At 41.6% G+C, this 26,465-nt stretch overlaps 1 pseudogene; it reads right to left on the reverse strand.

Annotated features, from left to right (window-relative positions):
* The window catches only part of LOC139739311 (peptidyl-prolyl cis-trans isomerase-like), a 38,118-nt pseudogene extending 13,208 nt beyond the window's left edge, over positions 1-24,910 (reverse strand).
* Between the last annotated feature and the right edge of the window lie 1,555 nt (positions 24,911-26,465).

The following is a 26,465-nucleotide window of genomic DNA, read 5'->3' on the forward strand; positions in this document are numbered from 1 at the left end:
GAGAGAAATAATGACATTTTGATGAGTTCACCTTGACCTTTCACCCCCTGACCTTTGACCTTTTACCCCATAATTCCCTACATGATCACTGCCAGTCAGTACATGCATAAATACTAAGTTCCATGAAGATACCTTGAAATATTTGTGAGGTATGGAGAAAAAAATGAAATTTTAACATTTTCACTTGACCTTTGACCCTTGACCTTTGACCTCATGACCCAAAGCTCTTCTGGGGAATCTTTATTTGGTAGTTCATGTATACAACGTATACACCAAGTTTCAAGAAAATACCTCCAGGCATTGCACAGATATAGGGGAAATAGTGAAATTTTGAGCATTTGACCTTGACCTTTTGACCTTTGAACTTGATCGTGTGCGCCCAAGTTGATAGGCACAACTTCGCCCACTCATACATATACATGCCATGCCAAGTTTTATTAGGATACCTCAAACAGTTTTTTAGATACGCTGTCCACAAAATAACATTACGGACGGAAGGACGGACGGACGGACGGACGGACAACCCGAAAACATAATGCCTCCGGCAACACTTCGTGGCGGAGGCATAAAAATAAATAAAGAGAGGATACTATTGCAGCCTGAATTTTTATCTAGTTGTAGCCTGAATTTAGTCTTACAGGAGTACACTGGTCTGTATATCCACAGACAGACAAACTCAAACAGGTCTTGCTTATTCTATTTTCCCTTGCAAATATATTTATTTCCATTGAAGACCTTCCTTAATTTTTTAACTTCTAACGGCCAAACATAGAAGACTAAGTACTATTAAACCAGGAATGTTAGCATGCATTTCACAATTTCGCAATCTCAAAACACATTCGAAAGTTTTTGTCTAGACACTACATGCCCCGAATAGACCAACAGTGACAATTCATGAAAATTCAATGCCGCAAAAATGGTTCTTGACTCCCATTCACGAAAACTTCATGCGCCTATATATCTCGTTTTACAGTGTAAATGTTCATGAATAATGAAATGTACAAAGTAATGCCTTAATGCACCCTTTGAGGGTAAGGGCAAGAAATACAGGCCCATCTCTGGTATCACACCCTATTTGTGTGGCCAAAAGCAGATGACTGAAGTGGGGGGGAAATTAAAAAGGACCATAACGCTGCAATCATTTAACTGGAGAAGTCTATAAACTTACTTCATGCTTGTGAGGAAGCCATACATGCACCGAACCACAATTTCTTTCAGTTAAATTTCTGATGTGGTTTCACTCACATTTGCTAGTGTCCAAATTTGCATCAAGTCACAAGTGCAACACAAAAATTAACTATGTAACAATTCATGGTCTACCTAAACACATCTGAATACACTGGTAATGGTTTTGACTATTGGTGTTTGAAAAGCAATTTGGAAAACAGGGGTGGTATTCTGAGGTCATCATTAAGACCGTAATTAACTTTGTAATTAAGTCGAGAAGTTAATGGGCCCTTAATCATGAACAAAATCAGTATTCTGAGGACATAATTAAGGTACCGTAAAGTTCCGTGTATAAGACGCACCCGTGTATAAGACGCACCCCTACATGTACTTTCGGACCTAAAATTAAAAAAAAAAAAAACCACGAAAATTTCCACGCAAATATTGCGTGTGTCATACATATTATTTCAGCTCAAAATTTCCCTAGAATGCAGCATGTATTTGCTCTATTTTTCGTTTCCTTTTATATTTTCTTTTAACGGTATTCATCGGACATCGGCAAAATATGGAAGTCGCAAAATGCGAGACTTGTCTCGGTATTCACTTGCTATTGTTTTGCCTTTCAATCGTGGTACATGTGTCATGCATATCGTACTCATGAGTGTACAGTACGATCTTTGCTGTCATGATAGCAGAGAGTCTCGCATATTGACGCATGTCAGACTGGAAGGTTCATTACGGAAAATAAGAAAAACATCAACAAGTGTAGCAGAGGGATCATACGGCAAGACATACGGTGCGTACGGTAGTACACTCATGCACTACCAGTAAGGTGTGTCTCTTGTACCATGCTTGTATGCACAGTGCTAGCCTTTTGCAAAAGGCAGCTCGCTATAATTTCAGCACACGCACACAGAGAGCAATGGACTTGCACACACAGCGCGCAACGGGCAAGCGCGCTTCAATCCGATCGCTGTGTGCACGCGAGTCCATTGCAAAAGCCTCTCTGCAGCTGCTGCATGCATGCCTTTGCCAAAGGCTTGCTAGCTAGCTACAGTGCAGCTATGCTATCCTAGCTGGCCTCGTGAAATGAAGAGCAAACGAACGACATGGATATGCATGCATGCTTCACACATCGTTCCTTGCAGCTTTTGTGTGTGTCCAGATTCAAAGATCGCTAATTTATCCGTAAGTTTTAGTGATTGCTTACCTTCCAAACGTCGATGGGCATACATGGCCCCAAGTTGGCCTTATAAAATTGGGTGTACATGACGGATTTTTTTCCGTGATTCGACTGTACCCGTGTATACGACGCACCCCCGATTTTCAACATTTTCCGACGAAAAAATAGTGCGTCTTATACACGGAACTTTACGGTATGATTAAGTCCCCTATAATTATCTTAGGTTCCTCCCATCTGATTGTTATTCCATCCAATCAGACGCGTTGTTAGAAGCCAAAATTATGATTACGCGCGCAAATATGCCCTCAATGCCCTCCACCAAAACGTTTGTTGTCATGGTAGTAAATAAACCCCTTACTTAATTAAGCTCTCAGAATACCAATTCGGTAATCAAGTGCTAATTACACCTTAATTGAGCCCTCAGATTACGGCCCCAGGTAATCATTCTTTGTCAGGGGGGAAAAAGAAGTCATGAACTACAGTTGAACCTCTCGTATCCGGACAAGTCGGGACCGGGGCTCATCCAGATAAGGGATTTGGCCGGATATGGGAGACTCAATGCTTTATACATGTACATATACATACACATGTACTGATGTAGCCCATTACCACAATGTAGCAACGTGTATACTGCAACCTTTTCATTGTTACATTTGGGGATGTTTGGGGATGTTAAAATGTCTGAAGGTAAGCAATTTGGAAGGAAATTTGATGTAATGTATGTTAATCATGTTGGAAGTAATACGTAATTCATGTGTGTTTGTGTAGGAGTTCTCAAGGAGTTGGGAATCCCCTTTTCCTCCCGTAATTATTTGAAAAAAAATCACGGCGAGATTGCGTGTGTATAATAGAGAGATCCGGATAAAGGGAGGCCGGATAAGAGAGGTTCAACTGTACAGCAACGGGCATCACAATTTACAAATTAGTCCTTTTTATTTCATTTTGAAATTGAACTCAGGATTTTTGCTTCAGAGTGTCTGTCTTCAGCATGCAATATTTTTTTGCTATTTGATGAACCCACATCTGCACATTTAACCCAGAGTGAGGGTGCCTTGGATTACTAGTACTGTACATGCCACATTATGCAAGTGTATTTTTTTTTAATCAGGACTTCTAAACAATTGTGCAAGAGGTTAACTTTGTGATTGTAAAATGAAGTCATGAAGAGAGACATGTACAACATCACATTCATGTGAAGGTCCGAGTTAAAGAATCAGCAGTGGACTCACAAAATCTGAGAAAACTAGAACTATCACTGAAGGTGATTAATACGTACACGGACACAAATTTCTTTCTACCACTACACCAGCCAAGCCAGGTGGCTGGCATCTGCCGCACGCTTGTTGGGTGACACACTGTCAGAACATTTTCTCTCTATCTACCATGGGGGGTTCTTCTTATGCACTTGTCAATTGTAGTCACGGCCCATGGGTACCCGGGGATGGCCGGGACTTGCAACCAAGTTGGGCGGGTATTTCAGCATTTTTTTCGCCCGGGTGGGTCGGGAATAGACCGGGCTTTGTAGGGGGAAATTCACTTAATTTGCCTCGGTGGGCCGGGGATGTACCGGGGTCTTGTCGGGGGAAATTCAATTATTTTGCCCCGATGGGTCGGGAATGGACCGGGCTTTGTCGGGGGAGATTCACTTATTTTGCCCCGGTGGGTGGGGAATAAACCGGGGCTTGTAGGGGGAAATTCACTCCAACCAAATGACAGGCATTTGGGGCGGGAATTTTGGCCGGGATTGAGCCAGATTTTGCTTGAGAGTTGACCATGACTTGTACCATTTCCAGTACGGTAATGTGACCATAAATCATTTCGCTTGACTAGCAATTCCCCGCTATTGCAATTGAGGACTTGGTAACATTGCCCAAAAGTTGCGTAAACGCATGAATCACGTAAGAAAATAGAGCCTAGCACGAAACATGCGCGATTTGCGCATTTCATGAATTTTTCTGACGTGGAACCTTCGATCGTATTGTCCGCGGATGTGTGCCGGATCGGCGCTTTACGCGATTCCATGCGGGCTCGGTCACCTGCACTGCCCAAAAGTTGCGTAATCGCATAAATCACATAAGAAATTTAGTTTTGCGTGCTTGTCCGTCGAGAATTTGACCATTTTCGCTGATTTACACAATGAAAAAAATCACCGATGAATTGCGCAAGAACTACGGAAAGATCACGCAAAAATATGGCGCCACAATCATATGTGAGTTGTTAGTGATACATTAGTGATTCATCAATCAGTATTTCGTAAGTATTACATGCGCTTATTTGCGTGTTCTGTTAGAGATACATAGGCCTACGCCAATATTTTTTTTTTCGGTGATTTTCAGTGATACGTAGGTGTTACAAGCGCGAAACATAAGTCAATGTCTGCTAATCGTCAGTGGAGAGTCATTGGTGAACGCGACAGCGGCAACATTTTCGCGAACAATTGCTGATATTCCACACATATTTCGCGCATTGTTCCGGTAAGAACCACGCAAACTACGCAAAAATTACTTAAAACAGCGCAATAATGCGTAAACTTTTACGCGAAGCCGAGTTTTGAGCTCCTCAAAACCCAGAATTGCGTAAAGCGCCGATCTGGCGCACATCGGCTGACAACTACGAAGGTTCTACGTTGTAGACAAAATCATGAAATGCGCACTGGATCGGGCATGTATCGCGTAAGGCTCGAATTTCTTACGTGATTCATGCGTTTACGCGACTTTTGGGCAGTGTGACAGGTCCTCAAAGGCCAGGTTTTTGAGCAGCTCAAAACTCGGCATCGCGTAAGTTTAGGCAGTATTGCGCTGTTTTACGTAATTCTTGTGTAGTTTGCGTTGTTCTTACGCCAAAAATGCGCGAAATATGCGTGGAATATCAGTGATCGTTTGCGAAAATGTTGCCGCTATCACGTTCATGTGCGAATCATGTGCGATTCATACGGAATTCATTGTGATAAAGCGCAGATTATGCGTGATTTTCCGTGGACCTTAGTCGTCGCGCACAACCACGAATTCGCCCTATTTGGGGCCTTTGCGTGCCTATGCACTGAAAGTGCGTGGTTTAGTGATTTTTGAGTGATATTTCCGTAGTTCTTGCGCAATTCATCGGTGATTTTTATCGCGTAAAATCAGCGAAAATTCTCAGCGGACAAGCATGCACAACCAAATTTCTTGCATGATTCATGCAAACTTACGCGACTTTTGGGCAGTGTGACCGGGCCTTGAGGGTCGGAATTTGGCCAGGGATTTCTATGCAAATATGCCTGGCTTGTCGGGGACTTGGCGGGGGATTTCTGCACAAATATTGCCCGGAATGTCGGGGAATTGGCCAGGGATTTCAACTTCAATTTTGCCCGGCCTGCTGGGGACTTAGCGGGGAATTTCCATGAAAATTTTGCCCGACCTGTCAGAGACTTGGCCGGGACTTGGCCGGGTGGTGTAACATCCCAAAATTGCAAGTGGGATGCAAGTACCAGCCATCCCCGGGTACCCAGGGGCCGGGACTACAGTTGACAAGTGCATTATTCTTCACCTTATCAGAGACACCTGGGTCCCCATTTCATAAAACTTGCAATCAGTAACAACTACCACATTTCTATAACAAATTTGCTCTCAGCCAATCAGATGCAAGGATTCCAGTAGCTCATAACAGCTACCATAATTTGTTATTGACAAGTTCTATGAAACGGGGTCCTGCATGGCTGCTAGCAAGTGATTTGTTGTTTAACCCTAAAGCACAAGGGGGGAGCACAATGGGGGCACCGTTTTTTCGTTTGCCACTCCTACACCCTTTACCCGATTTCAACCAAACTTGGTGACTTTTCCTAAAATCTTATTACGAACATTTTGGTATATAATTTAGCTATGTTTGATATTGCTGGTTGCCATAGCAACCATAGACTGACAACCATGTTTGTCAGGTTTTGCATGTTTTTCTGTTCCAATTTCAATCAACAATATAATAATGGATGAAATGTGGGTTTTCTTACAATGATTGTAATTTGCTGGAGAACCAAAATGTGAAGTAATTATGGTTGTGAATTACCCTGAAATGGTTTTCTTATTATTTTCTTTATTTTTATATGATGCACGGGCAGGCATCAAACAATAGATATAATAGAAATTATAGAAAATACAGCATTTTCCAAAGACTACCCATTTATTTTCTGTCATTTTCACACAAGCTTTGCCTGTAATATCATTTGTTGATCATATTATCAATCTGCAAACTCAAAATTCTAATATTATGGAAATATTAAATGTGATACCAATATTGTTGTACCTATCCCAAGCAATACATCATAGGTTTAATCTATTTCTATGTGATGAATAGTGCCCCCACATGCTGACATTGAGAAATTTCAACCACAACAAACAGTGAAGGCTGACTTGCTTTTCATTTGTGGCAAATATGAAAATGATTGATATAAAATAAAAGCATACGCCCAGGGGACAAAGAAATATAAAGAAAACATATGAATTTAGCATACTTCCTATGGTATTTCTCTTATCATATAATAAAGAAGTAATATAGGGAGGTACAATGTGCCCCCGGGAAAAAGGCGGGAAATGTACTCTTTTTAAAGATACCATAGAACTTGCTCTGATCGCTGTCAGATACCTCCATTCAGATCAATCGCAGCGCTCATCTGCCTTGAACGTGTTTTGTACACCATGCTGCGCTATTTGCTCCTGCGCAATGCAGCCCTTGCAGTTATCGCAGAGCAAACTAGCTGCGATCGAGCAAACTAGCTGCGATTGACATATATTCCGACTGTGCAAGTGTGTCAAAATGGTGGAAAATTCCTTTTTCTACTGGAGTTGAATCTCACTCATATGCAAATATTTGAGGCTGTTGGACTATAGAGTGAGTGTGTGGATGTTTGGAGATTATTTGACAAACAGGTGAGAAAGTTGACCAAAAGAACGGTCTGTATCTGGTCGTTGGGACTGCATTTGGCTTCACGGATCCCCTCCTATACAGACCGTAGGCTAACCTTCGACTTGCTCTTGTAGTGATGTTCCTGTGGGGCTGCTCTGTCCGCTGTCACATGCGGAGCAAACGTTACCATGCAGTGCTTTTTTTACATTCAAACAAGTTTGACATGACATAACATTGAGCAATCTTTGGGGTAACTTTTCCACATTATGCAATTAAAATACTTAAAAATAACTAGGTTAGATCACAGAATTTTTATCCACCATGATCCACATCGAGCAATATCACAACATCGCTGTTCTCTAGCTCAAGTAACCATTTAATACGTAAGTATGGTACGCAAGCTGTGCTCGAAGGCTATTGGCCGAGAAGGGACCATTCCTGTTGCACGTTCTAGTCTTCTACATCGCATGTGATTGGCTAATGGGTTAGGGTTAACTGCAACCAGCCCCAACACATAGTGTAATGGGGCTGTGCACTGTAGCATTCAGGATCATGACAGGGGTAGTAGCACGGATCAACTTAAAATCGAAAAGTTTCTTCAATTTGAAGACTTACAGGTGAAGTTGAGGTGTTGACAACAGGTAACATGCAACGTTTGGTTCTGCCAATAGTCCCTTTCTGTTTGAATTGATGACTTAATGTGACTCGGTCAAGGGGAACCTTGGAGAGCTACACTGAATTGACGGCCAGCGCATGCGCACAGATTTCAAATCCATTGACCGGATAAGATGTCGTTCTTCCAGGTTCCTCTCTAATTGTAATAAGGCGTGGCCTGTTGCCTTTTATTATTATCACTTTTTTTTGGATATCTCAGCCATTTGAAAACCAATTTTCATCAAATAAATGTTGAATCCTTCCTAAAATTTTCATATTTCATATGACTCAATGAGGTTTCTCATTATCTCATTTAGAAATGTTCAAAACATGAATCCCCACCTCAACCAGTACTGTACTAAATGTTTTGACCAAAAGATCGGTCTGTATCTGGTCGTCGGTGAAATGTTCGGCGGAGAATGCGTCTGGCTTTACGGATCCCCTCCTTATACAGATCGAAGTCAATGATGCTGGCTCCTGCAGGGATGCGCTGCCAGCGGTCTCGCACAGATCGAATGTTACGATAAACCAAAGTTCAGACAGCTTTTTTTACATTCAAACAAGTTTGACATGACATGACACATTATGCAGCAATATTTGGGGTAAATTTCTCACATTGTGCACTTGAAATACTCACAGTAACTAGGTTATAACGCAGAAATTTTATCAATATCGCAACATCACCGTTCGCTAGCAGTAAGTCGTCATTTTGAATCTGTTAGCCAATCACATGCGAGGTACGTGTTTTAATTAAAAAAAACACGTAGAAACTACCTCGCATGTCATTGGCTAACGGATTCATATTATGTTTCAGAGCCGTTTGAACGTGACGACGGGCTGGTTGATGTGTGTTTTACGTTGAAAATTCTACCAAAATGTTGGGATTATTCATTAATCTGGCGAGTGTAGTGCATTCTTGAAATGTTGATTTTGCTATAGGGGCAAGCATGGTGTCACCGGACTCCATGGTATTACCAACACACACATTTTTGCATACTAATGACATTCTGTACGCGCGAGACTTCATAGATTAGCCTCACAGAACTTTGTGTGGACCAAAATCACAAAAAATGCGACATAAAAATGTAAAAACACGAAAAAATTCACATTTTTACCTCAAATTTATAATTGAGTGACCCGCATCTCTTCATATTTAAAATATTTGTGCATGTTTGAATCACATTTCACGACTGAAATTCTATGAAATCCCGCTCACATACAGGAAAAAAGCTGAAGATTCCAATAGAACCAAAAGTTCACTGATCGATATCAGAAATTTGTAGCCATCGTCCTCAAATGCGAACGATGTGGAATAGTTGCGCGCTATTAGGGGCCCGCAACTCGTCACCCGCGCGTGCAGCTCCCATAGACAAAGCACGTAAACTAGAAGTAGAGTCTAACCAGTTGTAAAATACAAAATTTGAGCCTCACTTGCTGATATTTTTTTTCTTTGTCATCCGCTCGGTGAGAATGTGTACGGTGATTTGTGGGATACTGTATACGCTATAATTTTCGCGTACATAAATTTTCGCGAATTGCCGCTGTCATACATTTTCGCGAGTGGTTAAATTTGCGATTGGGGGACCAGAGAAAATATGAAGTGGCAAAGAAAGTGTGAATTTTCAACTTACTAGCAAATAAGAATGATAGGCCTACTAGTTATACACTGCATGAAAAAAACTTACCAAACTCTGCGAACTAGTAAGTTAGAATTCAACATTTTTGAAGTGGTTAAGTCCATCGCGCTAGATTTCTGACGAGTGGTCCCCTTGCGATAATGGATTGGCTCTCTACAGTATTCGTAAGTAGACGTGGACGTGCGTAAACAAGCTTAGCCAGTATGGTCTGTTCGGTAAGCCGTGACATGGTATACTAGTACTGAAATGTTCGTATCATCAAGGCAAGGGATTCATTTTGGAAGGTAATATTTTCGCGTGTTGTTAATTTCGCGAATAGCTCCCGACTCGCGAAATTCGCGAAAATAAAACCCCCGTGAAATATATAGCGTATACAGTAAATTGTGATTCTGGTGCAAGGACTATAGGTGCGAAAGATGTTGATTATTTCATTGCGAATATTGTGTCCGGTAATACAATGCGATTTTGCACCACACAAAAAGACAACTTTTTCAGAGGGGTATGTTTGAAGCATATTTTCTAAAAACTGGAGCGAACAATTGACATAAGTTGGCTAAATTCGTAATTTCCAGGAGTCTGTGCATAAGTGATATTATTTTTAGCCGAAATTTTGTCCTCTGAGTACGGAATTCAAAGCCACGAAAAAAGCGTCCGGTAATTGGATGTACCACCCTACAAGCTTAAATTTGCCGACCTAGGGCCGTGAATTAGATGCAATCGAGAAGGGTGCGGTAGGGGCAAGCATGGTGTTACCGGACACCATGGTATACCGGACATGCACATTTTTGCGTATTAATGACATTCTGTATGCACAAGATTTCGTAGATGAGCCTCACAGAACTTTTGTGTGGACCAAAATCGCAAAAAAAGCGACATAAAAATGTAAACACACGCAGAAATTCACATTTTACCTCAAATTTATAGTTAAATGACTCGCACCTCGTCATTACTCATAGAATATCTAGTTAATATTTGTGCATGTTTGAATCACATTTCACGACTGAAATTCTATGAAATCCAACTCACATACCATACAGGAAAAATGCTGAAGATTTCAATAGATATTAACCAAAAGTTCACTGATCGATATCGGAAATTTGTAGCCACCGTCCTCAAACGCAAACGATGCGGAATAGTTGTGTGCTGTTAGGGGCCCGCAACTCGTCACCCGCGCGTGCAGCTCCCATAGACAAAGCACGTAAACTAGAAGTAGAGTCTAACCAGTTGCTGAATTTCTCACAAGGTTTTATTGCATGAACTATTTGAAATATTCAAGACAGACATTTTACTGTAAAATACGAAATTTGAGCCTCATTTGCCAATTTTTTCTTTGTCATCCGCTCGGTCAGTGTCTGTGAGAATGTGTACGGTGATAAAAGATAATATAAAGTTTTGGTACCTCAAAGGTTTCCCTGAATTTCCTTGTCTTAGTTTGTGTTTGTGAGATTTTCCGTATAATTTCACCCTATTTTATGTAATTTTCCGGCAATCTGTGCCAGGAATAAGTCATCAAAGGAGTAGTTTTGGTCATTCATGCAATTTTTTTTTCATCCTCGTGGTATTTTTTGATGGATTCTCGAGCGATTTATCAGTGTTTTGATACTACTTTTACCGTGTACGAGTATGTGCAATGTATGTGCGAGGTAGCCCGACCAGACGCTGTAAGTACGCTGTGCGAATACAGCGTCTGACAGGCGAGGCATGCAGCTTCAAAGTGAGGAACCTCAACACAACTAAAAAACTTATGAAAATGTATACTTTTATTCTACAAAGAATATGTTACTCACACTAAATGCATGCTTGTATTACAGAAGAATTGTTCACCACACCGGGTCCATAGAGAGCCCTTGCGATAAGTCCGTGGAACAAAAAAATAACAATTTCTGGCGCAATTCCTTACCATCCGGGTGCCGTTTATCGTTGCAAAATTCAAAATGGCGCCTTCATGCTCCAAAGCGAGCGCGGCATATGCAGTGAGAACGTACTGGTACTGTATTACAGAACCTATACTGAGTATCGTATTGCGTAGGGCCTACTGCCTAACGTCGTCTGCTGCAGAGAGATCTTATGCGTGCGTGCGCTGCTTGAGTGTAGCAGCACGTTCCATAGCATACAGCTCCATGGGGCATTCACATCACGTATACGTAATGCGTATTCAAATTGGCCTGGCGTGAAAGACAATGTACTGTTTGGACATGCTGGATATAATCATCAATTTCGGTAAGTTTCATAACGTAAATTTGAATACTGATAGCATAGATATAGAGTCTTATTATTAAAGATTGTATTAGATGAGTTTGAGGTGACAAAAATGATCTTAAGTATCAAAATTGAAAGCGATCGGAATCCGATTACAGAGCTCTCTTCGCGGTTGGTGGTCCCGCCTGTACAGCCCTGTCGCGACGTACCTACGTACAGCGACTGGGCTGTGTATAGTTATGTGCGAGGATGTTTGAAGTGCATAGATCAATGTTGATAATGTTAGATTTCCGAAGCGAGCGACCTACCCGATACCAGCGGTGCGCTGCGAGGCTGTTTGGGTACATACAAACGGGTTACAAGAGCGGGATTGCGTGCAGTGACTACACGCACTGACTACATGCACTGTGCATGCTAGCGATGCAGCGAGCGAGACGGTGCTTACAATACACATGGCCAATGCAGTCGTGGCTCAGCCAATCAGCAACAAGGTAAGACCTGGCCAGGGCATCGCGGCGCGGAGAGAGCCAGAGTGAGAAGCGGCCAAGATATTTTTAGCTCTCTCCTTGCTGCGATCGCACAGCCGATAGTCGAGATAATGATATTCTGTAGGCAATCGGGAGTTGAGCGGTGGAGCGGCAGGCAATAGGGAGCTTTAGATTTTAGACGCGCGGACGTTCAAAGGGAAAAAAACATGGTCTGAGCGTGCGCAGTAGCTTGACGTGCGCTACTGCGCACGCTCAGACCATGTTTTTTTCCCTTTGAACGTCCGCGCGTCTAAAATCATAAGCTCCCTATTCTCGGTGAGTTCGGGGCGACATGAATTATGCATGTCAGGGATCTGCGCTTGCGCTGTGTTGACTGAGGCGCTGCTTAAACTGTGTACCACATGGCCTATATGGCAGCCAGACCGTAGTGAGCAGCAGTTATGGAACAAATTACCCATGTTATGTATCTTAAGCAAACTAATACAGTACATGATTTCAAACATTTGTTGAAAACATATCTCTTTAACATGTCCGTGGACCAGGTTTAAAACTAAGCAATGTTTATCACAGCTCTGTCACTTTTCATCTTGTTTTTGCCTCCTCTCTCTCTCACACATGTCTATTTTCCTTATTTCTAATCTATTTAGATAGTTCCTTTTCCTTCAATGCGCAGAACAGTTAGAGCTATAGAGACATTAGTCTAGTTTGTTAATCTATTTTTGTGATATGCGCCATATAAATATGGTTTATTATTATTATAGACTAACGTTACAACTAGCTCTAGCGTTAGTAGAAATCTAAATTAGGTTAGTGCGAAATCGCGAAAGTTAACGTTAGAACTAAATTATACCTTCTTCTTCTTCTTCTGATTAAGTCTGCCTCCTTCAATAGACTGAAGATTCTTGCAGACTGGTGCTATTTACATTATAATACAATTTATTTACAGATATTTACAAGCACATAGAAAATTTGACGAAAACAACTAGCCACTGTGATCAACCGTTAGACGGTTTCGAAATGATCCCACAGAAGGCGCTGAAACAATGTCTGACGACAGGGAATTCCAGTTCCTTACAGTTCTTGGGAAGAACGAATGGCGATGCGATTCAGTTCTCGAATATGGTACCTGATAGGAGTGTGGTTGCGAGGCTCTCGTTAACTGAGTAGCCTGTTTGATAATATAGTCCTGTGCTGAAAGAGGAGTAAGATTATTGTGTATTTTGTACATCATAATTAGCCTGTCATTTTCTCTGCACTGTTCCAGAGTGGTCCAATCAAGTTCTTGTAGCATTTTGGTGATACTCGAGGTGTTATGGTAGCAATTTAAAGTGAATCGCGCAGCTCTTCTCTGGACCATTTCCACTTGGTGGATTAGGTTCTTGGTAGATGGGTCCCAAACTGTAGAAGCATACTCAACAATTGGTCGAACCAACGTTTTGTAAGCTGTGGCTTTAACATCAGAAGATTTTATGCGAAGATTGCCTTTTAGAAATGCAAGCACGTTATTGGCTTTATTGACAGTATTATTGATGTGTTGGGTCCACTTCAAATCAGAAGTGATGGTTACACTAAGTACTTCACGGATTCAACAGATTCAAGAGGGGCGTTATTTAGATGATACACGTGTTGCACCTTACTTCTTTTCCTGGATATTGTCAAAACCTTGCACTTATCTGTGTTCAAATCCATCATCCATTTTTTCGCCCAGTCACCAATTTTGTTTAGGTCCTCTTGAAGATTTTGCGTATGATGTTGATTGTCGATGGTCATGTAAGAAATCGCATCATCGGCAAAAAGGCGAACCTTTGACGCGAGACCATCAGGCAAGTCATTGATGTAAAGCAGAAAGAGGCAAGGCCCAAGAACCGACCCCTGAGGCACTCCAGATCCTACCGCTACTATTAAGATTTAACCCTAACTAGGCCGGGCTATTTAGGTAGTTGATAGAGCCGGGGGGGGGGGGGGGGGGGGGCCTCCCAGGCCCCCCCTCCAGATCTCGGCCGTCGACCGCGCGATCGCGACGAAAATTGGCACACACATTGCCTATGATGTAATCTAAAATACCATTAAGTTAATTTTTCAAAAATTCATCATTTATGCTAAATTATGCTTATTTATGCATGATGATGCATAAAATCAGACTAATTGGTATAAATTTGTTTGTTTGTTTGTTTGCTTTTATTTCTGCATTCAATCAGATGCAATTTGAATGCAAACTTCAAAAAGTACAAAGACAAAGAATAACAAGTGCAGTGAAATAAATCGATAACAGTACATAAATAGATTCACATAGGTGATTGCATTGAGCATTGTAGATACACAGAAACATAAAATAAAATATACAGTATTTTTCAGTAAACAACAGAGATAATTGAATGCAGGAGACCACCATCATAAGCGATTAAGCTTGAAATGGATGGAGGCCTCATAAAATGACTATCCAACGACATAACTCTCTTGGAGGAATCACAAAATCACAAAATAAAGCTCAAAACAGGCACATTTTTTGTGTAAATATTCTTTTTAGAGTCCTTAGCAAATGTAATTTTAAAAAATTGTGATATCAGAAAAATTCTTTAGCATTTTATTGTTTTTTGAATTTCTTATGTATTTCGTTTTTTTTCGACTTTATGTTTTTCATTGTTTTTTCGATGAAATTTGTCCGCGACATCGCTCCGAACAAGAAAATATGTTATTCATTGATTTTAATCAATAAAACACCAAAATAATCATGCTTTTATGAAATTTGCCAGTAAGCACAGTTTGCATTGAAATTGTACACGAATTAACGTTTTTGAGCAATTTTTGGTCTGACATGCATGTACATATTTACGCGTAACTTCGGAACCGCGCGCCCGGGCGTCGCAAATCTGGTGTCAAAAGATGCGGGAGACTCGAAAGAAACAAGAGACCCGCGGGTCACGCGCTCACCTGAGTATCGCAATTCCACCTTCCATGCATTCTTGCACACTCTTACCTGAGAACATTGGAAATTTTAGGTCTGCATATGGATCCCTCCCCCCCCCCCCCTCAACTCGGGGGGGGGGGGGGGGGGGGGGAGGGGAGGGGGCAGGCAGTCCTGGATCTGAATCTGCAAATTAACAAACTTGGAACTAAAGTCATCAATGTACAAACTCATGGTATTAACTTTGCTTTATCATTTCTGGTTCTAGAGCAGAAGATTTTAAATATTCCTTAATGTTGGGGGGGGGGGTGGGCCCCCTAGGGGCCCCCAAGAGGGACATGGTGCCCATTTGAAGGAATTGAGATTCTATCCCCCTAGGGATGCTACCTGCTAAGTTTGGTCAAAATTCATCTCGAGGTTTTCAAGAAGAAGATGAACATGTACAATTCAGGCTCCATTACAAGTGTTGGACTTCTCCCCAGCCCTCTCCTGGGTCCTAAGGGCGTGGGGGGGGGGGGGGGAATGAATCCGCCAACCCCATGAACAAACTTAAAACTACAGTCATCAATGTACTAACTCATAGTATCATCTAAGCCCTATCACTTCTGGTTCTAGAGAAGATTTTTAAAGGTTCCTTAATTTTAGGGGGTTTGGCCCCCTAGGGACCCCCCAGGTGGGCAATGGTGCCCATTTGAACAAATTGAGATCCTATCCCCCTAGGGATGCTACCTACCAAGTTTGGAGAAAATCAGACATGGCGATCTCAAAGTGAAGATGAAAATGTACAATTTAGGCCCCATTAGGACCCCTCCCCACCCTCTCCCCTGGGTCCCAAGGGGGGCACCCCTGATTCCCCCATGAACAAACTTGAAACTACAGTCATCAATGTACTTACTCATAGTATCATCTAAGCCCTATCACTTCTGGTTCTAGAGAAGATTTTTAAAGGTTCCTTAATTTTAGGGGGTTTTGGCCCCCTAGGGACCCCCCAGGTGGGCAATGGTGCCCATTTGAACAAATTGAGATCCTATCCCCCTGGGGATGCTACCTACCAAGTTTGGTGAAAATCAGACAAGGCGATCTCAAAGTGAAGATGAAAAATGTACAATTTAGGCCCCATTAGGACCCCTCCCCACCCCCCTACCCTGGGTCCCAAGGGGGGCACCCCTGATTCCCCATGAACAAACTTGAAACTGCAGTCATCAATGTACTTACTCATAGTATCAATTAAGCCCTATCACTTCTGGTTCTAGAGAAGAAGATTTTTAAAGATTCCTTAATTTTAGGGTGTTTGGGCCCCCCTGGGGCCCCCCAGGTGGGCCATGGTGCCCATTTGAACAAATTGAGATCCTATCCCCCTAGGGATGCTACCTGCCAAGTTTGGTGAAAATCGGTTATGGGGTTCTCAAGAAGAAGATGAAAATGTAAAAAGTTTACGCATGACGGACGACGGACAACGCACGACGCACGACGCACAACGGACGCCGGACGAAGAGCGATCGCAATAGCTCACTTGAGCCTTCGGCTCAGGTGAGCTAAAAAGTCATGAAACGTCGCGGCGATAGCTTTTTGCGATTGCGATACATCGCGCAGAACGTCGAGGGGGGGGCCCCCGGCCTAGTTAGGGTTTATACCATCCAAAACAACCCTCTGACTTCTTCCATTGAGAAAACTTTGAATCCATTTCAGATTTTTCCCCCTGATACCGTAGTAGTCCAGTTTACGTAAAAGCCGCTCATGTCCAACCTTGTCAAAAGCTTTTGAAAAATCCATGACTATAACATCCGTTTGACGCCCTGCATCCAAGTTCCTTTGTAAATCGCTTGTGAAACCAAGTAATTGTTGTTCACGTGACATGTTCTTACGGAAGCCATATTTTAGGGGAAAAATGATGTTATTTTCGTCCCCATGCTTCATAATTTTGCTGGCTAAAATGTGTTCCATTAGTTTACAGCAAATACATGTCAGCGACATGGGGCGGTAGTTTACAGGAGTAGATCGATTATGCACTTGTCAATGTAATGACTCACCCCACTACCCCCGGACATGGGTGCGTCATTTCCTCGTTTGGTCCGTCAAATTTGTGACCTAGGTGTTCGTCATTTTACCAGCTTTGTCCGTCAAATTTTTGACTGAGGGGTGCGTCAAAATCCCATCATTGTCGGTCAAAATTTTGACCGAGGGGCGCGTCATGGTACGTCACTTGGCTATGGAAAATAACACGCATTATTTTGAACCGAGGGGTGGGTCCTGGTACGTCACTTGGCTATGGAAAACTGCACGCATTTTTGCACGCTACCGGTCCCGGATACACGTACCGCGAGTGAAATTACAGTGAGCACTTTCCCGCGGCAAGTGAAAATCAAAGTCGGGAAGCGTTTTGGAATAAGAGGAAAAAATGCTTGCCAGAATCTGGCAAGCAAAGAATTTAAAAGCCACCCTTTCTCCTTACATTTTCCCTCCAACAAACCCATGAAATCATGCATACTCAATCTCAAACCAGGGACTGTTCAGCGATGTAACAACATAGTTCAATCTTTCCTGTCGAAACGGCAGCAGAAGAACTGCCTGCCGCATGCCATTTTCTGCTCGCGGGATAGCCCAACCAGCTGGCCAGACGCGCGCGCGACGCTGTTAGTTAGCTGTGCGAATCTCTACGTACCGCGACTAGGCTGTAGTTACGCAGTACTCGAGCGGGAATATGAATGCCGTGGCGTGGTGTGTACCTACCTGCGCTGCAGCTGCAGTATGCATCCACCGCACTAGCAATGGCCGCGCACACACAGCGCATTCTGCACAATGTGATTGTCATGTATGGATTGCATGCACAGAATACATACTACTGTACGGAATATCGTAGCAGCAGCGTGATGTACAGTGAATGACAATACGGTGCTTACATGGTAAGGAAAACTTGCCGAAACTTTTACAAATTATGTGTACGAACCAAAAGAAAATGAAATTGCTTGAATAAAACGTATGCAAAAATCGTTTCAGTATTTACGGGGGTGCGTCAAATGTACCGAGGATGTCCGTCAAAAAAGTGACCGAGGTGTGCGTCACTTTCAACGTGTTGTCCGTCAAACAAGGAAAAGTAGAAATTACGCGGTGCGTAACATATGTCCCCGCCGGAAGTAGCATTTTGTAACAAAATGTGCAATATAGGTAAAAAATCAAGGTCAAAGGTCAAAGAAGTCAAAGGTCAAAATTCTGTGTAGAAGTTTTGAAGCCCTCACCTAGTGCCATCACATAAAGCAAATGGAATCGAAATTGGGTTAGAAATGGCGAAGGAGTAGCATTTTGTAGCCAATGTACAATATAGGTCAAAAATCAAGGTCAAAGGTCAAAGAAGACAAAGGTCAAAATTCTATGTAGAAGTTTTGAAGCCCTCACCTAGTGCTATCACATAAAGCAAACGGAATCGAAATCGGGTTAGAAATGGCGAAGGAGTAGCATTCTGTAGCAAAATGCACAATATAGGTCAAAAATCAAGGTCAAAGGTCAAAGAAGTCAAAGGTCAAAATTCTGTGTAGAAGTTTTGAAGCCCTCAACTAGTGCCATCATATAAAGCAAACGGAATCGAAATCGGGTTAAAAATGGCGAAGGAGTAGCATTTCGTAGCAAAATGTACAATATAGGTCAAAAATCAAGGTCAAAGGTCAAAGAAGTCAAAGGTCAAAATTCTGTGTAGAAGTTTTGAAGCCCTCACCTAGTGCCATCACATAAAGCAAACGGAATCGAAATCGGGTTAGAAATGGCGAAGGAGTAGCATTTTGTAGCAAAATGTACAATATAGGTCAAAAAATCAAGGTCAAAGGTCAAAGAAGTCAAAGGTCAAAATTCTGTGTAGAAGTTTTGAAGCCCTCACCTAGTGCCATCACATAAAGCAAACGGAATCGAAATCGGGTTAGAAATGGCGAAGGAGTAGCATTTTGTAGCAAAATGTACAATATAGGTCAAAGGTCAAGGTCAAAGGTCACGACTGAAATTCTGTGTAGAAGTTTCAAAGCTCCCATGTAGTGCTATCATATAAAGCAAACAGAATCAAAATTGGCTCATAAATGACAGAGAAGTAGCAAATTGAAGATTTTGATCACACACGGACGCACACACGGACACACGGACACACGGACGGACAGACGGACGGACACACGGACACACACACGTACGGAGCCCGTTTCATAGTCCCCTGCTCGAACTCGTTCGGCGGGGACAAAAAGTGACTGTGGTGTTCGTCACTTGCAGCGTTATGTCCGTCAAAAAAGTGACTGTGGTGTCCGTCAAAAACCCCGTGTGGTCAGTCAAAAAATGACCATGACGCACCCATGTCCGGGGGTAGTGGGGTGCGTCATTACATTGACAAGTGCATTACCTTTCTTGTAGACTGGTACAACATTTGCTTCACGCCAATCATTTGGTATTTCACTTAATTCATATGACAACCGGAATATATTGCAAAGAATTGGAGCCAGAATTTTTGCCAGCTGCTTCAAGACTCGTGGAGTTATACCATCCGGTCCAGGGGCCTTGTATGTCTTCAAACCACAAAGCAACTTCTCTACACCCTTTGATGTAAACAAAATATCCTCCATTTCTTCAAAGTCCGAGGTTTCCGGTAGTAAGTCATTCGGTATGGGAGTTTCCTTGGTGAAAACACTTTTGAACTGTTGGTTCAATGCTTCAGCTTTTGCAATTGGATCAGTGATCGTAATACAATCACTTTTCAGTTCTCTTATTCCTGTATTATCAGTCCTGTTGTGTTTGATGAAGCCCCAAAATCTCTTCATACTCTCAAATTCTGTGGTATCTTCATCGATAGAAAAAAGAGATTCCACATAATTCCAATAAGCCCTCCTTAGCTCCTGTTGCAGTGATTTCTTAACTGCTTTCAACTCTTCCTCCAATTGAAAAGGGACTACCCCGTGGTTTCTCAATTTCCAGGGGCGGATCTAGCTTTTTTCCAAGGGAGGGGTTTGAGGGGCTGAGCTGGGTATTGCGAGGGAGCGTAGCGACCAAGCCCGAGCGAGCGAAGCGAGCGAGGGGGGGAGGGTTTGGGAGGGGGGTATCCCCCCTCCCACAGTAGGGAGATTTTTCCATTTTTAGGGTTGCCAGCTTGCGATTTTAAGCATACTTACATGCTCTATCTTTTTTCTTTTTTGCCGACCCTGGCTCCGCGGTCCCTGGGTTTGTGATGTCCCAATGGCGATGCAGAGCATCGTCCACAAGGCGATGTCTGTGAGCCGCGTGGCGTCGCGCCGATTTTTTTTTTTTTTTAGCTATTTGAACCCCGTAAGTGATGTTTTCCTGGCATCTACTAACGTAATGGAGAACATAAAAAGCAGTCCATGATATTACGTCTTATTAGGATAAGATCAAATAACAGTTTAAAACAGGCGCGCCGGAAGCAGTTTTGGATTGGGGGGGGGGGGCAAACATTGGAGGGGGCTCAAGATTAGACCATGCATATGTTACACAATATACACATACACACACACACACACGCACACGCACACACATCTATCATATATATAACGTAACGTAGTCTCCTGTTTAGGGTTTGGAAAAGAGACTAACTGCGAGCAAACGCGCCGCGTGAGTGTGAGATTGCGTTGGGTTACCCGTAGCACTCGTACCCTTTTGAACTCGCAATAGTCTGTGTGGTGTGTTAGTCTCAAATCTCAGCCACGTAGCCTTGCTAAAATCATACGCAAAGCCATACGATTCGCGGAGTGACAGTGTTCAGCGCGTTTTTTTACAACTCTGATTCTTCAACCAAAGGCAATAAAACAATGTTTGTTACATTACTGCACATGACAAGAACGACATAGCTTCTCGTAGGTTTTTACAGCTTTTTGTAACTGATTTCAAGCATATTTTTTTTTTAAAGGATAGGCGAGTACAGTACGTAGATAGCGAATATATCATAAGCTCATGCGGCATGAAGCAACGCGAACACTGATACATGTACATTTTATCGCAAAAAAGTTTTTTGTAATCATTTTCATTTGTGGAACTACCAGTTTATCCCTTATTGCCAATGTTCCCCATCCGTGTATACCATAATAGATCTGCATGAGCTATGGCCAGGTGATCTGCTTCCACGACATGCATCGTATTGTTCGTTGTTTTCAATAAAGTACACAACAATTATTGTATGATGTATGAGAGAACTAGAAATGTCGCTATGGCGCCTGATGCCTCCGCCATAATGCATGATTCTCCCAATAGGCGTATAGTACAATGTCTTCACAATGTGTGATCCATGACAGTTTCACATTACTGGCAAAATATTGATATGACAGGTTTGTCAGAAATGACTTGAATGTTCACTTTCCTTGAACTGGGTTTGCTATAATTGTCGAAGAGTGCAGGTACACATATTTGGGGAATTGAGAATTTTTAATTGAATTCTGACGGACCCTTTTATAAGTTTATGCATTGATTGAATAATTTCCAAGGTATGAAGAAAGAGTGCAATTACAGTACAAAATATATATATATATATATATATATATATATATTTTTTTTTTTTTTTTTTTGGGGGGGGGGGGCATTGAAACCGGCCTTTGACCCTTAACCTTTGACCTTTGACATTCTGGCTGGAAATTTCCTGGAGAATCTCCATTAGGTACTGCATGTATATATTAAGTTTGAAAACTAATAATGCAAGCATTTCATATACTAGTGTATGAGGGAAATACTAAAATATTGAGGAGTTGACCTTGACCTTTGACCCCAAGACTATTGACCTATGACCCCTCAATTCCCTAGATAATCTCTGCCAGTCAGTACATGCGTATGTACCAAGTTCCACGAAGATACATTGAACCATTTGTGAGAAAAGTGATATTACATTTTCACCTAACCTTTGACCTTTTGACCTTTGACCTTATGACATGAAACTCTCTCTGGAGAATCTTTATGCAGTAGTACATGTCTACACCAAGTTTCAAGAAAATACCTTAGGGCATTGCATAGATATTGGGGAAATAGCAACATTTTTAGCATTTGACCTTGACCTTTTGACCTTTGACCTCTTGCCAAAGTCACTAAAATCTACTCAACTAATTGTCCCATCATACATCATCCTTGGACCAAGTTTGGTGAAAGCTGCTTCATCCAGTTTTGAGTTATCACGTAAACAGATAAATTTCAGGATTTGACCTTGATCTTTGACCTTTGACCTCAGTCCGATTTCACTAAAAAAACTAATCAAGTAATTGTCCAATTATCATACATCATCCTCCTACAAAGTTTGGTGAAATTTGCTCCATCCAGTCTTGAGTTATCACGTAAACGGATACAATTTCATGATTTGACCTTGACCTTTGACCTTTGACCTTTGGCAGATTTCACCCAAAATCTAATCAACTAATTGCCCCATCATACTTTATACTTGGACCAAGTTTGGCAAAATTCAAGTCAATATTACTCAAGTTATCGCGTAAACGAAAGCGGACGGACGTACGTACGGACGGACGGACAACCCGAAAACATAATGCCTCCGGCACCACTTCGTGGCGGAGGCATAAAAAGATAAATCAGAGAACAAAGAATGTGTGTGTACTGGTGTGTGTGTGTTTGTCTGTGTGGCTTGTTATTCATTAAGTTTTAAAATGGAATGAATTATATGTACTGCTGTGATCTTAAGTATTGGAAATCTACCGTTCAAGGAGTGAGTTAAAAAATAAAATAAAATCAAGCAACCTTTCTGTTTGATAAATTTTATTTTCCCTTCACTTATATGCCTGTTCCTCAAACACCACATCTTATTTTCTAGTTTCTTTGCTTTCTTCTTGCGACTCAACGGAAACAGACAGGGCAACACACATGTTGCTTTGATGAAAAATCTCTTGTCCAACTCTCTCCAAAATTATTCGGAATGAGCTTACATGCAAATTCATAATTGTTACATGAATAATTATTCATACATCGATTTATCTTGACGAAAATGCAATGAGGAAACAATGACTCAAACAGAATGATATCATTCATCACATATAAATGAAAATGCAACCTCAGATGAGTTGAGGGATAAAAGAATGGGAAAGGCCCTATGAGAGAGGGAAACAAGTGTTGTACTGCTATAAAGGACTCAGTTCATTTGAATAATTATTGAATGGAGTGGATTTCGGGTTCAAAATAAATTCTTTTTTTTCTGCTTGTTTATCTTCCGTACATTTTTCTGAGCTCTACTGTTCACAATTTGTGATTCCCTCGTGTTTCTCATTATTCTTTACCATTTGCAATTTGCAGGAACGACAGCCCAGCCGTATCCGTAGCCCGTAACTAGACAGTCTATTTGCAAAATTAATTATATCTCAGGGTAATAATTACATCTAACAAATGACCTGTACCGGTTGAGAAGTCTGGGTATAGTTCTTACTTGGGGTCGGGAAACAGAAAAAAAATCAAGTTATCACACTTTGATACAAGCACTTTATTTTCAGGTACAAGTAATAAAAAATTTATATTTTTTAACAGTTTATAAACTTCTTTCGGTTCTGCTGAGCTATTATGTGCCATTGTATTCCACATTCGTAACAAAATTGCCATATTGCTCTTGATTTACAAACCCTCTGCAAAAAAAAGAAGAAGAAAATAATAAAAAAGTAATAATACAAATATCCGTGTGAAGCAGAGCAATCAAATTATATTCTGATAATATAGGGCCTAACTGCTATAGAATAGCTTCGGCGACCTCTTTCACACCATGATTAGCTTGTCACTCGTATCACACACGCACACATCGCCACCGTTATCTCCACGGTCATGACCAGTAACACTCACTATAACAAGCTATTACGTCTCTTCGTAACAAGACTGCTTAGAAAAACAAAAATGGTTCGTACCTGCCAGAATATATTCGGTCATTATTGCAATCATATGTCAAATCTAGCCCCACTATTACATTTCAAAATCAAAAGGGTCAGCGATTTCGCAAGGCAAATGTGAGATGTTTTAGTTGAAGAAAGTAGAAGGTTGAATACGATCGATGAGATCGTGTTACATACAGTACTGTACACAGCACTGTACACATTACGTACGACGCGTCGGCTGCTAACATGTCGCATGGTCGCATTCAGACAATAGGCGGCGCTCTTGCTCCCTATTCCTTCCCATCGTCCCTTGCGTGAAGCTATTTGCGATAAGGTCTATATGATACTGATCAGTATCTACCTTTGGTAGATCTACTTTTTGGTAGATCTACTTTTTGGTAGATCTACTTTTGGTAGATCTACTTTTTTACCTAGAAGCTAAATTTACTTTTTTTAGCGCCGAGTAGATACCCTATCCAGAGTGATAGCGCTGAGTGATAATTTACTCTATCCAGTTTTCAGCGTATTCATCCAGATCCAGATAGCGCCCGTAACGATTAAAAAAGGCAGGAAATGCGATTTGTTGCGAGCTTCTAGCACACACAGAAAATATTCACTGATTCTGAAGAAAGTTCTAGATGTGCGCGGCGCGGTGCCCTGGGTAAAAAGGAACTGGGCTGGGACATGTATGTGACAGGTTGATTTCACGTGCTACTCTAACGTGCAATCGAGTACCACGAAGCACTCACACGACTTTGAATTCAACGAGCAACGCTCTACTTGAGAGTTTAAAAGTATATGATCATAAATCTCACCTCCATAACCACTCTACCGACGGTCTCTTTATCGGCAGTAATGTCGAAGAAAACTCTGGGCCTGGCCATGCTAATAGTTGCTAATTGGCGTCGGAATGCGCTAAAAATCGCAATTTTGCCTTGCCTGATGGACCTGAGGTCAAAGGAAGTAAGATGAGAACCAGCAAAAAGAATGTGCTTGTCTAATGCTCGTCGCGTCGGCGGCGCGGCGTCGACGGTGTACAACGTACGGTCGTATCGGTCGCGCTCGCGTACGTACACGTACGTGCGCGCATGCACTTACTGTGAGTATTCATTCAGCACAATCATATTACATGCGGTCTCCGAAAAATCTGTGCTCGTCGGTACGGTCGCGGTGCGCACGCTGTATTTGGAGTGATGATTGCCATGCAGAATGTCTCCGCCGCCAGTGGAGACAGACAGAGTTGTGTGCGCATGCGCTGCAGGTGGGGAACTAGTCTACGCATGCGTACCGTGCAGTTTGCCACCGCTTCAAGGCGCGGTGAGAAATTCCTATGAGATGAGAGTCGTCCGAAAAAATTCGGCCAAGATTAAAGGGACTGTACAGTACTGGATGAAGTGATGATTTATGTTTTGAACATTCCCAAGTGAGATAATGAGAAACCTCTTATGAAATATGAAAGAGCATGTAACTTTAAGAAAGATTCAACGTTTATTTGATGAAAATTGGTTTTCAAAAATGTCTGAGATATCCCAAAAAAGTGATAATAATAAAAGGCGACAGGCCACCCCTTTTATTAGGATCTGTTACCAAAATGGAATTTTCAGAATTATAGATTCATTTTCAACAAACTGTTTGCCTGTGCAAATGAGATGGGAAAAGTTTAAAGTTTAAGTTTGTGAATTTTCACAGTAAGAAAAAGCACTTAATTGGAAAGAAAGACTCCAAATTGTTACCAGAAGCAAAACTATTGATTTAGGTGAACTTGAAAATGGCAATGATGTGAATGATTGTAATGAAGAGGTAGGCCTATTAAGTTTTTATCTTATACTGATGTAAAAGAGAAGTTAGGGAAATATATAAATACGAAGCCAAGGGAGCTGGTATACGAGCTCGCACAAGAATTATGCAAAAAAAGAAACACAAACCAGAAAAGCTTGGAAAATTATACCTGTTCACAAAATATCAAGCGTCTCTCTGACGAAAATAAGGTAATGTGTGAAGGATTACTCACACAAGAAGAATGTAAAAAAGCTGTGTTTGCAATGCAAAAAGATAAGGCACCCGGTTTAGGTGGAATTTCTGCTGAATTTTATCAGGTGTTCTGGCCGAGAATACAAACGTTTCTCGTAGAAGTCTTGAAAGAAAATGATTTATCTGGAATGATGTCAAATACCCAAAGAAAAAGTCTCATCACATTGTTATTTTTAAAAGGTGGCAGTCAACAGCTGAAGAACTGGAGACCTATCACTCTGGAGTAAACCAAGGAGGTGGCTAAACGGTGACTACAAGATAATAGCAGCCGTAAGTAAGGTCATTATAGGCGGAAATGTGAATGGAACTCAGACAGGATACATAAAGGGCCGCTTAGTAAATGTAAGGTTGACGAAAGGTATTATTGAATATGTTACGAAAAGCTGTAAAACCGGAGCAATAATGCTAGCAGATTTAGCTAAAGCATTTGATGTTTTAGACATATAAAATTTTTGAGTTTGTGCTGAGAAAGGTTAAATTTTGGTGAATCATTTCGAAAATGGATTC

The sequence above is a fragment of the Diadema antillarum genome, unplaced genomic scaffold, assembly GCF_040938485.1.
Source record: "Diadema antillarum isolate AM-2024a unplaced genomic scaffold, OU_Dant_1.0 scf00000029, whole genome shotgun sequence".
NCBI classification, from domain to species: domain Eukaryota; kingdom Metazoa; phylum Echinodermata; class Echinoidea; order Diadematoida; family Diadematidae; genus Diadema; species Diadema antillarum.